This window comes from Miscanthus floridulus, chromosome 13, assembly GCF_019320115.1.
Source record: "Miscanthus floridulus cultivar M001 chromosome 13, ASM1932011v1, whole genome shotgun sequence".
Taxonomy (NCBI): Eukaryota; Viridiplantae; Streptophyta; class Magnoliopsida; order Poales; family Poaceae; genus Miscanthus; species Miscanthus floridulus.
The window spans coordinates 51930286-51943280 of record NC_089592.1 but is presented as its reverse complement, the minus strand read 5'-3'; the positions used below and the strand labels follow the sequence as shown (position 1 = coordinate 51943280).

Genomic DNA, 12995 nt, shown 5'->3' with positions numbered 1-12995 from the left:
TGCCACCTCACAGGTCAACCCACCCACCAGGAAGCATGCATGGATGGAATCTTTTCTTAATTCGATTCGAAAAAATGTGATATCTCCTAAACCACTGATCCGTTTTTGAATTGGTTTGAAGTAGATTCTTCGAAAAAATGTGCTTAACAAAATGAGATCCATGAAGGCTATATTTGTTAAAAAAAATTAAAGTATGTAATTGCAACTAAGTTGTACAATGAGTTGCAAGCACATCTGCAACACAATTGCAACTTGGTTGTAGCCTATTTAGCAGAAACATTTTCAATGAACTTATGTACAGTAAACAAGCAAGCAAGCAGGTAGAAGAAACATTTTCAATGAACTGTCTCAGGTTGGCTCAGCAGCTCACGTTCCTTCATTTCTTGTGCACCGGACGACGTTGGCACAAAATTGCTTGTAAAGCTGCTTGCTCATAGGCAGATGTTTGGGTTGGCTGTGAGTGTGCTCAGAAGAAAATTTGCCGTAGGGAGCAAGGAAAGTGTGTCAATGGTAGTTCTATTTCCACTCGACAAAGCATTGAGCCATCCTTAGGAACTTCATGTACAAATGATGTATAGGGTGAGAGAAAGAGAAAGAAAGAACTTCACTCAAAGGAAAACAAAAAGAAAAAGGAAAAAAAAACTAAAACAGTCAGGCACGCACACACGGGAGTTACTTGCAACAAATAACACTATTGGAAATGCATGCCGTGAGTCTCGGCGGGCAGGCCAGGCATCACACACATTTGCATTGAGATGCAACTTCTTGTATACCAATTGCAACTCCGTTTGTATACTAGTTGCTACATAGTTACAATCCAGTTGCTACATAGTTGCAATCAGTAACACACAGAGATGTAACTTCTTGTAAAAATAATAAAATATATTAATATTGGATCTAGTTTTGTTAAGCACATTTTTTGAGTAAGATGCAGCAAACGATTTGTTAATCGGGGTTACGGTGTAGGAGAAAATTTATTTCAAAGAATCAAACTCACAAAATATTTCATCCATGCATGCATGCTGGCTGCTAGTTGTATTTATTGCACGTGGCTAACCATGAGTGATGAGAAGTAGCAAATTAGCTATTAGTTGTCTCGGATGCATGCATACTGATTAGTTCGCTCTGACTCGCTTATCGGCCTAGGTGCATTCTGTACATAGCCGGTTACTACATAGTTGTACATATAACCCATTACTACACAGTTGCAACCCAATTGCTACTTTAGTTACCATCAGATATGATACCAACTCTGAATTGCAACTGAATCCGATTATGAAAACCAGATGCAAAAGGTACACAAAGTTATAACTAGCTGCAACACGGTATTATACATAGTTGCAATTAGTAATACATAGAGATGCAACCCGTGTAAAAATAATTAAATATATCCTTATTGGATCTAGTTTTGTTAAGCATATTTTTTTGAGTAAAATGCAACAAACGGATTGTTAATCGGGGTTATGGTTTAAGAAAAAAAATTATTTTAAAGAATCTAATCCACAAAAGATTCTATCCATGCATGCATGCAGTCCAATGGAATTTGTATGCAACGTGGTTGTGCATAATAGGTGAATGATACAAATTAATTATGACACACGCACCACATGTTTGGCTGAGTGTTCGACTAGATCCGGCGCACCAACAGCATGGGTGCATTCTATGTACAGGATGCACCCAGGTGTATTATAGCAAAACAGTATATATATATATATATATATATATGACTGCGCTACCCAGGTATTGAATATTATTCGGTACCCCCACCGTCCGACCCACCTCGTGCCCCCGACTATGCAGTGCGCGCCCCTACGGACGACCTACGAGCCGGTTTTTTCAGCACCTGCTGCCTCCACGGTCAGCGTCTGGTTATCCTGCCGGTTATTATTTTTTTAATTTTTTATGATAGTTTCTTTTGGCTATTATCCATCCGTTTTTTAATGACATGTAGATCGGGATTACTGATTTAGTTTTTTACAAGCCAATGTTAGGAACATGAATGTCCTTTACCGTACAGATGAAAATATAATTTAATTTCCTGGAGGAACCGGAAAAAATGAAACTTGTGAATTTTATTGTTTGAAAGTGCTGAATCATAAAGATTTGAGATTGAACAGTATGACTATAATTATTGTGCTTTGGCAAAGTTATACTTATTTGTTTGTATACATGGCTGTAGGGATTATTGCGTTATTCTATAAAGAACACCATACAAGATTTATTAAATTATTTTCTACGGTGCGGAAAGGGCGATAATAGCACTTTTTTGCCAGCAATGTTTCAACATCAGCAGACACATATAGTCGTCACACATACCCACCAAGTGATATGTAAAAAAAAAATTACGCCGGGTCTATATGAATATGCGTCCAAGCTTGTTTACATTACTATAAAGAGCAAGTCGGGAGTGCACGGCTACTTCAAGCTACAACACTAATCAAGGAAAACGAATGTGTGGTCCAGTGGGCAGCGCATCTGTCAGTGAGAGCTCCACAGGGCAAAGTTCAAGCCTTCTCCTAGTAGACCTTCGTCCTGTTTAAGCCACAAAGAAAATGTGAGTGGTTTGTGGTTTAATTTGAAAGTACCAGTCCACAGAATAGCTCAATTTGCATGGAAAACAAGATTTTTTTTCCCCAAACATAACATGGAAAACAAGATATACCAAGGTAGACTGAAAAACAAATGTCCCAACAAGAAGAACTAGCATAATTGACTCTTGTGTATGCATGACATGCCAACTAAAGATATACAACCAGACATCAGCTTATTGCACGTATAAATCTTACTCCCTCCGCTCCAATTTATAGGTCGTTTCGGCTTTTCTAGAAACACAACTTTTATTATGTATCTAGACATATCGTATATCTAGGTGCATAACAAAAACTAGGTATCTAGACTAGAAAAGCCAGAACGAACTATAATTTGGGACAGAGGGTAATAATAATTATGTGTAACCAGGACAAAGTTGTAACGAAGATGACATGTATCCTGAACAGCTAACTTCAGCTTTTGAACTACTATACATCGATAATGTTTCAGCTAGTTGTATTGAAGCATAATTAGTTCTTAGTTGTTTTCATACACAACATGGTTATTTGAGATAGGTGCAGAGATATTACCAGTTACAGAACCAAATAATTTGATCAGATTGTATACATCTATTGTATATGGGAGCACATATATAAATTCAGTTCTAACTGAGCCATGTTTGGGAGCTGACAAAAAGCTGAAGTATATCCAGGTATCTTAGTAGCCAATTCTAACTATAAGATAAATCTCTATCTAAAATAGGGAAATGATACTATTACTGAAATTGATATATTCTAGTCTGTTGTAGTTGAACTGAAAACACATCAAAATCAAACACACCTAGATTTCTGATCATAATCTGACCATGCACATGGTACTTTTAAGTCCATATAAACCCAAAAAAAAACAGCAGCCTCAAGTGGATATAAACCTAATATACAAGTGAAAAGCAACATACCTGTATATTACTTGAACGACAATGTGGATTCAATTAGGTGGACCTAAATGTATTTCCTACCATAAAAATTCATTTGTCAAACCCCAAGGAGTACTCTGTTGAGTTGATAAAAGCTCATGCATCAACTACTCAAGAAAATTATATTTGACCAAAAAGCATTAATTCTAGTATATAGCTATAAGTGCAAGGAGTATTTTATTTTCCTATGTAATATTGAACGAAGTGAACAGGAAAGGAGTAAAAATTTTCTATTTCATGAAGAGGAAATACTTGGAGATGTTTACTTAACTAAGAAAGATTAGTGAACTGGATCACCAAATAAAAAGCAAATCACTGTTGTTAGTATCTACATCTCTTTATTCTGAACGCACAAAAAAATGGAGATCAGGATATCAGGACCGAGTGTTCCTACTGAAACATATTTCATATTTGTACTAAAACATTCTCAAGTGGGCAATAGGTAGAAGATAAAAACAACAATATGAGTAGCAGTTCATTAGATTAAACAAGCAAAAAAAGATTAGTGAAACAGGACAGGAGATCAGGTCTCACAAATGTTGACCGAAAGTAGAACAAAAAAGGGGTAATAATAAGCACAGCTAAACTGAAAAGAAAAAGGCAGAAGTACCGAGGGAAGCAGAGCAATTTGCAGATGGTACAAAAAAACTAAACATCAACATCATCCAAATTAAGGGAATATTTTAGGACCAAACTAACATGATCCAACAATGAGAGCACATGAAATCACACCTTTTTTCATGAATCGATAACAAATAACAAGTTCTCCACAACAAGCAGTCAAGATCCGGCTCAACGTCCAAAATTGTCCTCAACCAAAGAATAGAGCTCGCGCGGGAGCACATCAGCAATAGGACAGGAGAAGGCATAGCAGATAATGCTCATGGCCACCTCACAACAATTGAAACGAGGAAAAATATTTTTGTAGGAAAATTATTTTTGGAACAAAGGAATTGATGATAGACGCAGAAAACAATTAGTGCTCGGGAAAACGAACGATTATAGTTAAGGACAAATTATTCATAATGATTTGGGGAAGGGGCATAGGAAATATGAATTGTGATTTCAACAATGAGATGTGATTGAAGGCAGAATGCCAATCTGACTTGGATTATGTTTACACAGGGATTACAAATATATAGAGCCTTAGCCTGGGAAGGCCAGGGGCTAAGCCCACATAGGGTGGTGCATAGCAGAGTAATTAGGAGTAACTAACACAATAACCAAGAAGACACTATGGTAATCTAACACCCCCCGCAGTCGGAACGTCGCTAGAGCGGACATTCAGACTGGAACGAAATTCTTGAAACACAGAAGGAAGGCCCTTGGTGAAGACATCAACGAACTGGGAGGTGGTGGGCACATGAAGCACACGGACAGCACCAATGGCAATGCGTTCTCAGACGAAATGGAGGTCGATTTCCACATGCTTGGTGCGCTGATGTTGTACAGGGTTGGTGGAGAGGTAGACGGCGCTGACGTTGTCGCAGTAGACGATGCAGGCGGAGTCGAGTGGGTGGTGTAGTTCCTGGAGAAGCTGCCACAACCAGGAAGCTTCAGCAACGCCGTTGGCGACAGCACGGTACTCTGCCTCAGCGCTAGAGCGAGAGACAGTGGGCTGTCGTTTAGAAGACCAGGAGACAAGGCTGCCACCTAGGAATACAGCATAACCAGAGGTGGATCGGCGAGTGTCCGGGCAGCCAGCCCAGTCAGCATCAGTGTAGACAACTGAGCTATGTCGGAGAAGTCCGAGGAATAATGAGACCATGATCAAGAGTACCCTGGAGATAGCGGAGGATCCAGTTTGGCAGCAACAAAGTGAACCTCCCGAGGATCGTGCATGTGAAGGCAAACTTGCTGGACGACATAAGCAATGTCGGGCCAGGTGAAGGTCAAGTACTGAAGAGCTCCCACAAGGCTACGGTAGGCTGTGGGATCAGCAACAGGAGGGCCATCATCAGCAGAAGCCTTGGCGCAGGTATCAACAGGGGTGGAGCATGGTTTGCAGTCACTCATGCCATGGCGAGCCAGGATGTCCAGAGCATATTGGTGCTGGGAGAGAAATAAAGTGTCAACCCATCGTTGGACTGCCATGCCAAGGAAGTGGTGAAGTGGGCCAAGATCCTTCATGGCGAATTCCTTCATCAGAGCATCAATGACCCGGTGAAGGAGCTGCTGGGAGGAGGCAGTGAGCATAATGTTGTCCACATAGAGCAGCAAATAAATGGTCTCTGTACCATGACGGTAAACAAAGAGAGATGTATCTGATCTTGCTTCAGTGAAACCCAGGGAGAGCAGGAATGAAGCAAAACGGCTGTACCATGCACGGGGGGCTTGCTTCAAGCCATAGAGAGATTTGTTGAGCCTGCAGACGTGCTGAGGAAGAGCTGAGTTGGCAAACCCTATTGGCTGAGAGCAGTACACTGTTTCTAAAAGAGTCCCATGGAGAAAAGCATTTTTGACGTCTAGTTGATGAATTGGCCAGTCCCGGGAATGAGCCAAAGTGAGGACTGTGCGAACAGTTGCAGGTTTGACAACGGGGCTGAATGTTTCATCGTAGTCAATACCGGGACGCTATGTAAAGCTGCGAAGAACCCAACAAGCCTTGTATCTATCCAGCGAGCCATCAGCGTGAAATTTATGTTTGAAAATCCACTTGCCTGTGACCACGTTGGCCTTGTCGGGGCGAGGAACAAGGTTCCAAGTGTGATTTTCCATGAGAGCAGCATATTCATCTTCCATGGCACGACGCCAGTGAGGATCAGCAAGGGCGCCATGGCAAGACCGGGGAATCGGGGACAGAGCCTCGGTGTGGAGATGGAGGCGCGACTGTATGTATCTAGACTTCCCACGGGTCATCATGCCATGAGTATTGTCGACCGGTGGGATGGGGACAGCACCAACAGGACATGGAGGATCAGCTTTGATGAACCATGGTGGAGATGGGATGATGTTGGAGTAGCGAGGAGGAGCGGCAGCTGGTGGTGGTGTCGGCGGTGAAGGAGGAGCAGCTGGTGAAGGGCGCCGGGAATAGACGTTGTTGAAACGGGAAGCAGGTAGGGCCACAGGGGGCACCGGGGCTGCTGCCAGAGGCGGCACAAGGGGTGCTGCTGGGGCCGGGGCAGGTGCCAGAGGCAGCACAGGGGGTGCTGCTTGGGGCCGACGGGAGCACCTGGGAGGGCGCTGAAGGCACCGTTCAGTGGCTGTTGTGCCACGGGCGATGCGTGCCGAGGCAGCGGAGAAGCCTGGTGGAGGAGGCCAGGGACGCTGGCCCTAGCCGGGCTGAGGGGCCAGAGCATCGACGAGGTGTCAGTCAGGCAACTCGGACGCAGCCTGCGACACGGTCTGTAGAGGGGCGTCGAGAGGCCTACACAGATGTACCTGCAGAAGGTGAAAGAGCTGGTAGAGGCTCATCATTAGTTAGAAAATCAAGCTCTTCAGGAGGTGAGGTCCGGTGTCCTAGAGAAAGGAAAAGTCGTCTCATCGAAGATGACATGACGAGAGATGATGACACGGTTGGAGGTGAGGTCAAGACATCAGTAGCCTTTGTGATTGGGGGAGTAGCTGATGAAGACACACAAAGTGGAGCGTGGGGCAAGTTTGTGGGGGGTGGTGGCAGTGAGGTTGGGATAGCAGGTGCACCCAAAAACTCGAAGTTCATGGTAGGAGGGTGGAGTACCATGGAGTGCGAAGAAGGGAGTAGTCATGTTGAGGGTCTTGGTGGGAAGACGGTTAAGAACATATGTGGTAGTGGAAAGGGCGTCGGCCTAGTAGGAGGGGGGCATGGACGCTTGGAAGAGTAGCGTGCGGATGACATTGTTAGTGGTGCGGAGGGTGCGCTCAACTTTGCCATTTTGCTGAGAGGTGTAGGGACATGACATGCGAAGAGAGACACCGTGAGAGAGGAAGAAGATGCAGGAGACAGAATTGTCAAACTCGCGACCATTGTCACATTGGACAGATTTGATGGGGCACCCAAATTGAGTACGAACATACGCGAAGAAACTAGAAAGAGCAGAAAAGGTGTCAGACTTAAGGCGAAGTGGAAAGGTCCATAGAAAATGAGAAAAATCATCAAGGATAACTAAATAATATTTGAATCCAGATACACTGAGAACAAACGATGTCCATAAATCACAATGTATCAGATCAAATGGTTTGGAAGCCCTCGACGAAGAACTAGTAAACGGAAGACGCACATGACGTCCTAGCTGACAGGCATGGCATAAATGGTCATCAGCAGGCTGACTGCAGGCGATCGAAGAAGAGTGAGTGAGGTGTTGAAGAGCTTCCTTGCCGGGGTGACCAAGACGGCGGTGCTAGATGGACAATGAAGGAGTGGCGACAAGAGTGCAGGGAGCAGAAGGCATCGATGGTAGTTGCAAGGTGTAGAGGGGCCCCGAGCTGTTACATCGAAGGAGGACGTTCCTAGTACGAAGATCCTTCATAGAAATGCCTAGAAGGGTCAAACTCAATAGAAACATGATGATCAGTAGTGAATTGGCGAACTGATAAAATGTTTTTAATAATGCCAGGAGCAAGAAGAACATTGTTAAGGCGAAAAGGACCGGGAATGATCGAGTAGCCAGTGCCAACAATAGGGAGAGTGGCACCGTTACCCACCACGATGGAGGAGGGAAAGGGGGAAGATGATGTGCGGGTAACAATACCAGGGTTGGAGGCGATGTGGGAGGAGGCGCCGGAGTCAAAAACCCAGTCTATGCTGTTTGGCGGAGTGGGTGGAGTGAGCGAGACGGTGCTGAAAGCCTGGGCGAGGGAATGAGGATCCTAGGGAGACCACGCTGGAGGTGGCGCATGAGTAGGTAGGAGCGCCGGTGAGTAGAGGCCCAGCCCTGGTGGAGGTGCCAGGTAGCCAGGGGAAGGCACGCCAGCCATCATGGCGTGCTGCTGAGGAGGAGGGACGCCGACGCGTGCTGGTGGAGTGCGAGGACCGCCAGGCATGGGGCCGGGCCACATGTGAATGGATCCGGACCACGGGTTGTAGAGGGACGGCCACTGGGGGCCGCCTTGGTTGCCCTAGTTGCGCTCGCCGCGGCGACGCCGGCCACGGCCACTACCTGAAGAGCCCCTACCGGTAGGGAGCACGCCCTGAGGATGAGGGGGGCGCAGAGAGGCAGAACTAGGTGCCGGTGCAGTGGAGGGCGACCTGCTTGATGAGGAGGCGAAAAGGGCAGAAGGAGCCGCTGAGGGCTGCACCATGTTGAGCTCGGCGAGACGAAGATCAGTGCGGACGTCCGCAAACGGAGGGAACAACTTCTGCCGAGTGATGAGTTGAGCCATGAACTGGAACCGCTCATTGAGGCCCCGCAGGACGTTCAGCACCAGTGTGCGGTCGTTGAGGGGTTCACCAAGATCAGTGAGGGCGTCAGCCATGCCCTTCATCTTGCGGCAGTAGTCATCAACGGAGAGATCGCCTTGAGAGAGGTTGCGGAATTCAGCATCAAGGAGCAAAGCCCGGGACTCACGGTTCCCCAGGAATTGCTGCTCAACCCCGAGCCAAGCCACCTGAGCAATGACACCGTCGTGCTCGTGGATGATGTCGAGGAGGTCGGTGGAGATGCTGTTGAAGATCAAGGAGACGACCACGCAGTCCATGCGGTACCAGACCGGATCGGTGGGGCGGGAATCGTCGCTGAGGACATGGTCCTTCAGGGAGTACCGACTAAGAGCAAGGAGAAGGTAGCCGCGCCACTTGGAGTAGTGGGGGGACTTGAGGTCGAGGACGATGGGGACCAGATACTTGATGTTCTGGACGGCGCAGGCCTGGCTGTGCAGGTGCGCAATAGCAGCAGCCTCAGAGGAGACATAGTGCTCGTCGTTGTCGTGGATGGCCTCCAGACGAAGTCGCTCCCCGATGGCAGCCGCTTGCGCCTCCAGGGCGTCGGCCTGTGCGCGCTCCTTGGACAGGGCGTCGGCAGCAGCACAGACGCGCTCCTGGGCGGCGGCGGCGGACTTGGGAAGGTCCACCTCCTTCTGGAGCTGGACGGCGCGCTCGGTGTTGGCCGCTCGAGTGGCGGTGGCTTCTTCCTCGAGCCGCAGGGCTGCCGCGGTGGCATCGTCGCGCAGCAGGGCCGCGTTGGCGGCAGTAGCAGCGGCTGCGGCAGCCGAGGCGCCGGTGCTGGAATCGCCGGTGAGAGGAGGCGGTGCGGCGGCTGAAGCGGCCATGGGCGCGAGCGGAAGCAGAGGATAGGAAGGGGCGGAAGCAGCGTGCGGAAGCAGAGGAGAGGAAGGGGCTGAAGCAGAGGAGAGGTGGGCGGGAGAGGAAGGGTCGGCACATGACCCGAATTAGGCGTCTGATACCATGAAGGCAGAATGCCAATCTGACTTGGATTATGTTTACACGGGGATTACAAATATATAGAGCCTTAGCCTGGGAAGGCCAGGGGCTAAGCCCACATAGGGTGGCGCATAGCAGAGTAATTAGGAGTAACTAACACAATAACCAAGGAGACACTATGGTAATCTAACAGTGATGGTTAAAATTCATCATGACTACAAATATTAGTGCTGCAAATAGGTTTATATGGTTGCAACAGTACAAAGAGCTTTGGTGCGAACAAATGATTTTCAGAGCACAAAACTTAATTTTTACTCTTGTCACTCATCAGAATGCAGAAAACCAAGAAAAAAAATTATAAATATCTACTAGATATATTTGAGTACCTACACTCAAAACTGGGTAGCATAAAATGCAAATAAGTAGCAGAGACGACATTGCCAAGTTTTCTTTAACATACTTATGTTCACAAACATTGACCATAGACTCAGTCACTTGAATTTCCTCGTACTAGATTCTCCTTAACTGAAACCTAAACTTAATAGTGCAACAAAAGAAGCATAAACATAGACAAAACTAGCACGCCATCTGAACTGATCCCTCTGGAACCTGAACAATAGACTGAACTGAAGCCAGTTCGACAATAGACTGAACTGATCCCCCTGAAAATTCATAGACTAAACTGATCTTAAACTACCAACTGAATCGAACATGAATATGAGTAGCAGTATACTGAACTGAATAGCAGTACACTAACAAAAGCAACAGAAGCATTAACTATTTGATGTCCGAGAATAGTGCAACAAGGGCAGCAGACAAGCGCACTGATCTGATACATTTCCAACAATAGTGAGCTTAAGTTGTTATGACTGTGTTTTGATATATGAAATATTAATTCGTCGTTCAATATATTAGTTACTTAAGTTGTAAAGTGAGTTTTTATGAGTACTGTAAGTGCATGTTTTGATGGGGAGTAGATGGAGGAGGATGCTTTGATGGCAAGCGCCTGGGATCTGCACTGATAAAAAGATGATAAATAACACTGATAAAACTATTAGCTCTAACCAGTAAGCATAATTAATAAATATTCAGAGTAAATTGGATTTTGAAAACAGGATGGCGATCTCTGGGATCTGACATAGATCACAGGCAAGTAGAATTTATAGATGTGTACACAAAAAGGAAATTGATTTGATACTACAATCTCTAACGAAACTGAAATATGAACCAATAGCATGTCCAAACAAGCAAAGCAAATAAAACAAAAGGGAAGACAACCTGGGGACTGAATGCCATTGTGGTGGTGGGAGAAGCCAGTGATACAGCCAGATGATGGGAATCAGCTGCTCTGCAGGCCTACTGCGCCTGATCCGTCGCTATCGTGGGGACAAAGGCTGAAGTCGTCAAACATCGGGAAGTAGGACGGGGCGGAGGAGCGCTGCGGAGGGGCCCTGTGGATAAAGCGCCGCCACCGCCTCCGGTGGAGGAGATGGATGGAGGGAGGAGGAGGAGGATCGAGGTCAGAGTGGGTGGAGCTGTACGGTACCGCCAGTTGCGGAGGGGGCGGAGGGCGCCATCACTGATGCCACATCCGCCGAGCAGAGAAGGAACTGGCACTGCCCACGATTGGGAAAAAAAGGAACACTCCACGACCAAAAAATAAAAGGGTGAAAAGAAAAAAAACGGAGGAAAAAACCAACGGGGGAGGGGACATGGGGCAAAAGGAAGGCGGGGGAGGTCACGCTTGGGTTGGGTGGCTTGGGTACTGAATATTATTCAGGTAAACATATGAACTCCCATGATAAAAGTTGAGGCAGATGTTTTCTATATTAGTAGATATTAAAGACAAGCTTCTTAAGGTGATTTCTTCGAATCTATGACAAAGTACATTCTAAAGCATAAAACATGAGACCAATCAAACCAATTAACAGCAAGTGCCCCTAAACGTAGTTTAAAAATGACATAAAAAAGACTACTGAGATTCGTAAAACATCACATGCTGCGCATATAACAAAATCATTTGAGGTTTGGAAGTAATAAAATACCCAAGATAAAAAAGGTAGCTAGTTGATTGGTTAGAAAGAAGGTTAAGGGGTGGGCCGTAAATATTAATGCACAAGTTAGAAAACAAAAGTTAGAACTCCTTAAGGAGTATGATCTGCTAGACTTGAAATATGAGAACTTTGTTATTACTGAGATGGAAAGAAACAGTATGAAGGAGATTGTTAAAGACCTAGAATCTATTTGGAAGTTAGAGGAGATTAAAGCTAGACAGAGAGCTAGGGATAAAAATGTAAAAGAGGGTGATAGAGACACAACATATTTTCAAGCTGTGGCAAATCAAAGAAATAGGAAAAAACGTATTTCTGGGTTGGAAGGCCCTGATGGTTGGATGGATGATAATAAAGGCATGCTTGAGCATGCTGTTGATTTTTATAGAAAATTGTAGGTAAAGAAGAAGATAGTCGTGTTAAGTTAGGACAAGATTTTTGGGGAGTAGATGAGAAAGTGACTGCCTTGGAAAATGAGCTGTTAGAGGCTCCTTTTACTGAAAATGAAGTTAGAGAGGCTGTTTTTAGCTCTTATGCTGAAGGAGCCCCAAGCCCTGATGGATTCTCTTTCCTTTTTTATCAAGTCTTTTGGGATCTGATTAAGGTGGATCTTATGAAGCTTATAAGAGTGTTTGAACAAGGGGATCTAAATCTTGACAGGTTGAATTACGCCATGATAACGTTGATCCCTAAAGAACCTGAGGCTAAGGTGCTGAAGAAATTCAGGCCGATTAGCCTAATAAACTGTAGTTTTAAAATTTTCTCCAAATTATTGAATAATAGAATGGTGAGAGTAGCGGATAGGCTAGTGGCGACTAACCAAACAGCCTTCATTAAAGGAAGGTTTATTTTTGGAGAGTGTTGTGGCTGCCCATGAAATTATTCATGAGGTCCATAAAAGAAAACAGGAAGGTGTGGTGTTGAAACTAGATTATGAAAAAGCATATGATAGGGTCAGCTGGTCTTTCCTTGAGGAGATGCTTGAGACTAGGGGTTTTGGTGGAAGATTGAGAGGCTGGCTTAGACAGGTTGTTAGAGGAGGTTCTATTTGTATTCGTATTAATGATGAGAATAGTATCTTTTTTAAGTCTGGGAAGGGTCTGAGGCAGGGAGACCCTTTATCCCCTCTGCTTTTCAACTT

The 12995-nt window shown here is 45.4% G+C and overlaps 1 long non-coding RNA gene across 1 annotated transcript; it reads right to left on the bottom strand.

Annotated features, from left to right (window-relative positions):
• Positions 1 to 2248: 2248 nt before the first annotated feature.
• LOC136501702 (uncharacterized) lies at positions 2249 to 11434 on the bottom strand. The gene is made up of 3 exons (XR_010770351.1): positions 11082 to 11434; positions 3488 to 3543; positions 2249 to 2532 (listed from the first exon to the last, which is right to left on the bottom strand). It is a non-coding gene; the product is annotated as an uncharacterized lncRNA (long non-coding RNA).
• Between the last annotated feature and the right edge of the window lie 1561 nt (positions 11435 to 12995).